We start from the raw sequence: 7,567 nt of genomic DNA, 5'->3' as shown, positions 1-7,567 counted from the left end.
TAGTGATTTGAAATGATAAGGCTGCCTGGATGGCACTGTGAAGGGAGGAGAACAATATATATTTTTCCTTTAAATTTTGTTCCATTTCGTCTGTTTTTATTTATTTATTTATTTTCTTTTATGTAGGAACGAAGTAATAATGCTCACGTGTTGTGCCGCACGGTGTACTGGCCAGGAATGTAATACGTGTAATGTGCCAACGTGCCAACAGCTGACCCTTCTATGCCTCAGCCACGGTTACAAAAATGAAAGGATACTCTGGGCATAAACACCACCTGCCGCCAGTGTTACCTGATGACACTTGAAGGTGATGAGCTGATGAATGTCTCCACTTGGCGGGAACTGTCCGTTGTGTGTCGTGTGACGTCATGAGGTGTGTGTGTGTGTGTGTGTGTGTGTGTGTGTGTGTGCGAAAGAGAGAGAGAGAGAGAGAGAGAGAGAGAGAGAGAGAGAGAGAGAGAGAGAGAGAGAGAGAGAGAGAGAGAGAGAGAGAGAGAGAGAGCAATAAATCACGATTTGCATTGTTCTAGGCATTGACGTGTTTCATTTTTAGTGTTGTACATTCTCTCTCTCTCTCTCTCTCTCTCTCTCTCTCTCTCTCTCTCTCTCTCTCTCTCTCTCTGTCTCTAGTGAATGAATGAAGGTATAGGAGTGAGGCGTAAGAGTAAAGGAGTGACTAAAAGCAAGGGGCGGAGGTGCTTTAACACCCTTAAAAAATTTCATCATACAGCAGAGCTACAACACAGACCAGAGAAATTTGCATGTCACACTCAATACAACCTGTGTCTATGAAGGAGTGAGTCACCCCAGTGCTGCAAGAAAATTATGCTTCTTTATCCGGTACCACCAAAAAAAGAAAAAAATAAATAAACTAGAAGACAGAGAAATTTGTAAAAAAAAAAACACAGAACATAGGTATCTCTATAAATTACCTGTTCTGTCTGATTACGACTGACTCACTGTTCCATATGTTTCACAGGCTACTGTGTGGAATTGTTTTGCGGACACTGAGCAAAGATGTTAGCAGCCTTGTCCCGGTAGTTTGTGCGTGTTTGCGTATTAAGCCTCACTGATGACTATTATATATATATATATATATATATATATATATATATATATATATATATATATATATATATATATATATATATATATATATATATATATATATATATATATATATATATTCTTTTTTTTTTTTTACCTGAAGATAAACAATTTTCTATACTGTCAAAAGTTCCCCAATTTTCAGGTTTTTCATGCATTTCTTACAGCAGATTTCCCAATAATATTATAAACACTCTCAGTGGTCAGAAGAGTTACTACCAGTACGTATCATTCAAAGTCACTAGTATCGAGCTAAGAATGTAGGAGTGAGATCTACACACCCAAGACGAGGCACAGGTCAGGATTAAGAGACAGGATTCGGATGAGTCCTCTCTTTGAAGACACAGTAACCTCGAGGAGCCAGCTGCTTTCTTGCTCTGAGGATAGCTCTCTCTCTCTCTCTCTCTCTCTCTCTCTCTCTCTCTCTCTCTCTCTCTCTCTCTCTCTCTCTCTCTCTCTTCAATTTTTGCTCTTAGAAAGCTCACACACGCACTTACACACAATTTACCAAAGTTTAACCCCTCGACCCCCTGTCTTGCCTGAAACTGAGGCAGACTGTCCGTGGCGGTTCCCGGAGGCTGGGCAAGAACGCACGGGAAAGAGCAAACCTTACACTGCCGCGACTACAATTTCAACACGGGATTAATAATTCAAACACGATGCCAGTCACCTCGCACATACAGAGTTTCCACCCTCCTTAACGCAAAGATTTGGGTCCGCGAACGAAAAGAAAAGAAAAAAAATATTAATAATAAAAAGTAAAAGGTCTGTTACGTTCTGGGGAGTATTAAGTAAGATTAAGGTCCGCATTCTTGAATATTCCAGGTTCTATCTCCAACACTTTTTATAGACTATAGTGCAAGTCACACAGCCACGCAACCAGGTGGAGGAGCTTTACATCACTGGAAATGGACAAGGTGCAGGTGAGTCAATCACCACCAGCCACACAATATTACCACACTCGCTCAGAACTGTAAACATTTCAGTGTAAGTAACAATACACTCAAAGTGACCCCACAGGAGTTGTCAGGAAACGTACAAGTGGCGCCACCAACTCCTCCACTTCACTCACTCAACCCAAGCTATTCCAGTCCCTCAAGCCAAGGCTGTCTCGCTCAGCTGGCTCCCAAAGGCCACAGCTGCCATGTCTTACTGAGTCCTTCAGGCCCGGACTGCCCTGCTGGACTGTGTCCTTCGGGCACGGACTGTACCGACAAATTGCAAAATATAACTTCATACTGCACCGCCCCGGCCTGGATTGTCCCACTCCCGGACACTTGTTCCAGCAGTCTACCTTTAGCCTTTTTGTTAACAGTGCGACAGTCAGGTGGCTTCCAGGTTTTGTTCTCCCTAAGACTTGAGCTCTTCCTAAAGGAAGGATCAGGACACGTCCACAGCTGTGGAACTGATTCCGTGGCTTTCCTTACTCCAGCCTTTTTCTTTGTCTTTTAGAGAACGCCACTGACAGGCATTCCATTCACTTTTTCTTTGCAGCGCCTGCCCGGCGGCGTTGCCTTCATACATGTGAAAGTAAAGAAAGAAGAGACTGAGAGAAAATAAACAAGACCAAAGTTGCTATTTTGATCCATGTATATTGTTAGTGTACTTCTCCACGTCATGAAGAGTTATTTAAGGAAAATGTATTTGTTGTTGTTTTGATAAAAGAGAACTCTTCCTAAGCCAGCACTCCACCACCACAACTACCACAACCGCCTCTGTTGCCTCCAATACTTCTACCACCACCACTACAGTACTATCACTGCCGCTGCAGAACCATTGCCTCACGTCAGACCCTCGAGGCTCACTCAGCTTCGGCGCAGCGTTGCCCTGAACGGCGCCGACCGACCAAAGCCTCCGCGTCACCTTGGAATTTTCAGCACAGAAGAGAGTGCAATTGAGAGTATTGTGTTTATGCCGTCCTAAGAGGGCACACTGGGGACCGGCAGCCTTTCTAATGCCTTCCTTTGCTCGCTTTCATTACTAGTGACCATTTTTCCCCTTTTTTTTCTGTTTCCTTTCCCCTGCGCGAAATGACAATATTCGTGACGGTGTGTCTGCAGGGGACGGTCAGGGTAAATACGGGTGTTGCTCGCTCTTATCTCTGATAATGTTTTGCTGCAAAATACGAAATGTTGCAGCGTCCTGACGGCTTCTTTGCATAGAGGGCAAGTGGGATCTCCATTGGGCTTTTTTTTTTTTTTTTTTTACTTTATTCTTTTGTTGGGGTTGGGAAAAAGAGATGGAGGGGGGAGGGTGGGATAGGGTTGCTCCAATTTAAAGCTGAGTGTGTTTGTACTCTCTCTCTCTCTCTCTCTCTCTCTCTCTCTCTCTCTCTCTCTCTCTCTCTCTCTCTCTCTCTCTCTCTCTCTCTCTCAGAAAACAAAGTGTCCCTGAATTTGTACATTTTCTTTGTGGTTTCTTCCTGTAACTGAATAATGTTATGTTTCTCGATGTGGAGGCAATGCTCATGTCAGATTTCCATTGCACTTCTGATGACAGTGATGCATTTTTACTAAAGCCATGAAATGATGCATCTTACCCGCACACTGGTCTGCTAAACTTGCTCACTGCACATTTCCCAGCCTAGCACAGTCTTCGCCTGCCTATCTACCTTTAATTGGCACCACACACACATGCACACATCATCTCCGGCGGCTCATGGTGGAAAAAGACAGTCTCGTGGACCACCCTACTACCCACGAGAAACTTAGGCTTAGCACAGCTGGCTACAAACATTCATGATAAGATCCAATAGCACACATTAGTTACCGCTGCCCCTTCATAATGAGGCTGGTCCTTGTCACGCATGTACTTCAGTCCTGAGACCACAGCAGCTACTCAGAGATTGTCACCATAATTTCTGATGTCTTCCTGAACGGCTAGTTGTGTCACAAGACGAACAGAAGGCGGTAATTCAATAACGCTCACAACTTGTCTGTAGTTCAATCTTGCATAATTATACAATATTCCCCGTCACTGTTGCATTGGCTGTACCGTGATGACATCGTGCAGGGCCACACAGGTTCACCCGTTGCCGGGCACCTCTTAAGTGGTGAGGCGACCAAGGAATTTGTAATTACCTCATATGTAAAGGCTGGCCGCTCCAGAGTCACTCTCTCGCTCTCTCTCTCTCTCTCTCTCTCTCTCTCTCTCTCTCTGATGGATACGACGATAACAATAAAATAACTTATAATAATTATAATAACACTACTACTACTACTACTACTACTACTACTGTTAGTGCTACAATAGTAGTAGTAGTAGTTTTATTATGATTATTATAAGTTATTTTATTGTTATTTTAGTGCTAATCATCACAATAAAAACAGCAAGAACAAGAGTGAAATAATAATAATAATAAAAATAATAATAATAATAATAATAATAATAATAATAATAACTATAGATTCTTATATACTGCAGTTTAGAATACTGTAAGTGCCGAGTTTCTCCAAACTCTTTATTGATCAGAAAAGGGGTAAAAGACGTTATATGATATTAACAATACGCTATGAGTTGTGGCCTGACTTACTCTTAAATCAGAGTGGGCGAAGACTAACAAATATATTACATAATGGTATACCACGTAAGCCTACACCCCTCCCTCCATGCATATATATATATATATATATATATATATATATATATATATATATATATATATATATATATATATATATATATATATATATATATATATATATATATATATATATATATATATATATATATATATATATATATATATATATATATATATATATATATATATATATATATATATATATATATATATACACATACATACATACATAACACCAGACAAGTATTCACACGGTCTCGCTTCCGTACACTTAGAAAATATGGACAAGCACGCAACCCCATACATAGCCATAAACACAACACACACACACACACACACACACACACACACACACACACACACACGAGGAACTATCAAGAAAGGTCAAGAAAGCGTCTGGCTTCTTTCTCTTTTCCGGCACATTCTCTTCTGCACTATTTTGGAGGGAGCGTCGCCCCCTGCCTGCTGCCCCTCCCCGTCATGAGTGATGCCTGTTAATTAAGGTTATTGCTTGCAGTAATTAGACGTCTCTCTTCCCGCGCCACTTCCTCGCGCGCTGCTCCACGGCAGGCGTGACTTTACTATCATTTTGCTGCGATAAATTACTACACGTTGGCTATTTCCCGGATGAAGCGCTCCAGGGAGCAGCTGCTGCTATTTTTTCTCTTTTTCCCCAACTACAGTGCTTTTATTAAACCTGCGTGGTCTCTAAAACCCTGAAGCTGATGCTCCGACAAATCGGTTAAAGAAACTTGTACACCGCCGTCTATTGCTTTTCCTTTTTACTCCTTCCGTCTTTCCTTTGGGTGAGTAACTGGGGCACCATCAACAGGCCTTCCCTGGGGTGAGTGGCAGTAATTCCCTCCTGGGATAATAACTTCCTGGTAAGAACACGAGTCCGTTGGAAAAAGCGTGTCACAGGAAAGTTGCGGTGATAAGGAAGAAAGGTCAACGCACGTGTGGGTGACCCTTTGGAATGCAGGCACTAGTTTAACAAGGGATCCTGTTCACCGTGACTTACTGCTCTGCCTCACTAAACAGGCAATGGTTGAATCTACGTGCTGCTATCAGATGTCAACACTAAGGAACTCATGGATAGGAATTCAAAAGACTTGGATCATTTAGGTATGATACACTGCACTTACTATAGTGTCAATGAAACATGAATCATAGTGCTGGGTGTTCTAAACTGTTTGATTTTTTACACTACACTTACTATAGAATTATTGAAAGACGAACAACAGTACCGAAGAATGGATAGCTATAAATGATTACTGGTATGGTAAAGTGGTGTGTGTACAGCATTGGTGGCTGTAGCGTGGAAATGGCCAGCTGTAAGACGGCGCGGCGGCTTGGACTATGCTGATGAGAGGGATTAACAGTTGTCGGAGCTCTATTCTTTACATGCAGTATTGTACGTGTATATATAATGTACAGTGACTAGAGAAGTTCGTGACGCCGACTATGATGTGAATCTGTCCAGCTTGCAGAACCACAAACACTTCACGCTGAGGTGCTTGACGCAGGAACCGTGTGAAGCCCAGCAAGGTGATGAGAGGCGCCGGTACTCACAATAAAAGGTTCGTGCACTACACCTTGTAATCATCGCGGCAATCAGAACACTATTAGCGCCACCAATGCCATCACCGCCCACACCACCACACATCATTACTGCCACCAACGCCCACACCTCCGACACACCAGGGGAATGGACAAATTATTACTGCTCCGCCACTACCACCGCCCACACCTCGGCCACACCAATAAAATAGAACCTCACTCTCATCAAATAACAATTAGGAGCTGTTTGTTAGATTAGAAACACATGATTGGAACATAAGAGTGTAAGAAAAGGGAAGCTGCAAGAAGCCGTCTGGCCTACACGTGGCAATCACTGTATGAAACATGTCTACGTATTTCTACCTGTCATACTCATCCTCATCCATTAATCTTTCTAATCGTCTTTCATAGCTCCATAATGATTCTGAATAAGTACCATGTTTATAGTATTTGTTGTAAGAGGTCTTGATGGTCCTAAAAATTGAAGTCCTTGTCATTAACTGAAGCACTTTCCGGAGCTTACTAACGAGCAATTCCTATCATTATTGCATCAGGAGACTTATAACAAGCATTGAGGACCTAGCTTTGATGAAACGTAAGAACACTTGACTTGTTCTTCACGCCAACACATCATTGATCCATTTGTTCTTAATATTCTGCTGCGAATACAAACCAGTTGAAAAGTTTCATAACGGGTCGGATTGGATAATTTAGTTCCAGTGGTGTTTTGATGCTCCTCTCCTGAAACAATCTGATTCACGCGGGAAAACAATCAGGCAGAGATGAAAGATGCAGAGACTCATGCATTAGTGAGGTAGACCGAATAGGAATGAGGTTGGAAGCAGAAAGTGTTGTGCAGGGAGGTATGTGATGACAGTACAGTGGGAGGAGTGTGTGGCGAGGGAAGGAAACAAGAGGAGAGTGTTTTGTATGTAAGCAGTATGTAAGATTGATTTGAATATGGAATATGGTCAGAAGAGGGAGTCAGTCTGGAAGAAGAGATGAAAGGATCGTAAAGGTTTGATAACATAATAATAATTAAATAAGAAAATATATAAAAGTAGTTTGTATTACTAGAAGCCTGAACCACGTGGAGAACACTAGTGAGGTAGTGACCACATGACTTAGATAAATAAACGGATAAATAAATAAATAAATAGATAGCCATATAAGAACAGGAGGACGCAGTAGACACCTGCCGAGACGATAATTACTCCCAGCACTGTTCAGGGGGTGGTGTGAACATATCATTAAACCCAGCTGTGACCTCACTGAACGTTTCCCTTTGTGTCTCACAACACAAGGGGGCAGTCAGAG

Source organism: Scylla paramamosain, unplaced genomic scaffold (assembly GCF_035594125.1).
Source record: "Scylla paramamosain isolate STU-SP2022 unplaced genomic scaffold, ASM3559412v1 Contig45, whole genome shotgun sequence".
NCBI classification, from domain to species: domain Eukaryota; kingdom Metazoa; phylum Arthropoda; class Malacostraca; order Decapoda; family Portunidae; genus Scylla; species Scylla paramamosain.
This window is presented reverse-complemented; position numbering follows the sequence as displayed.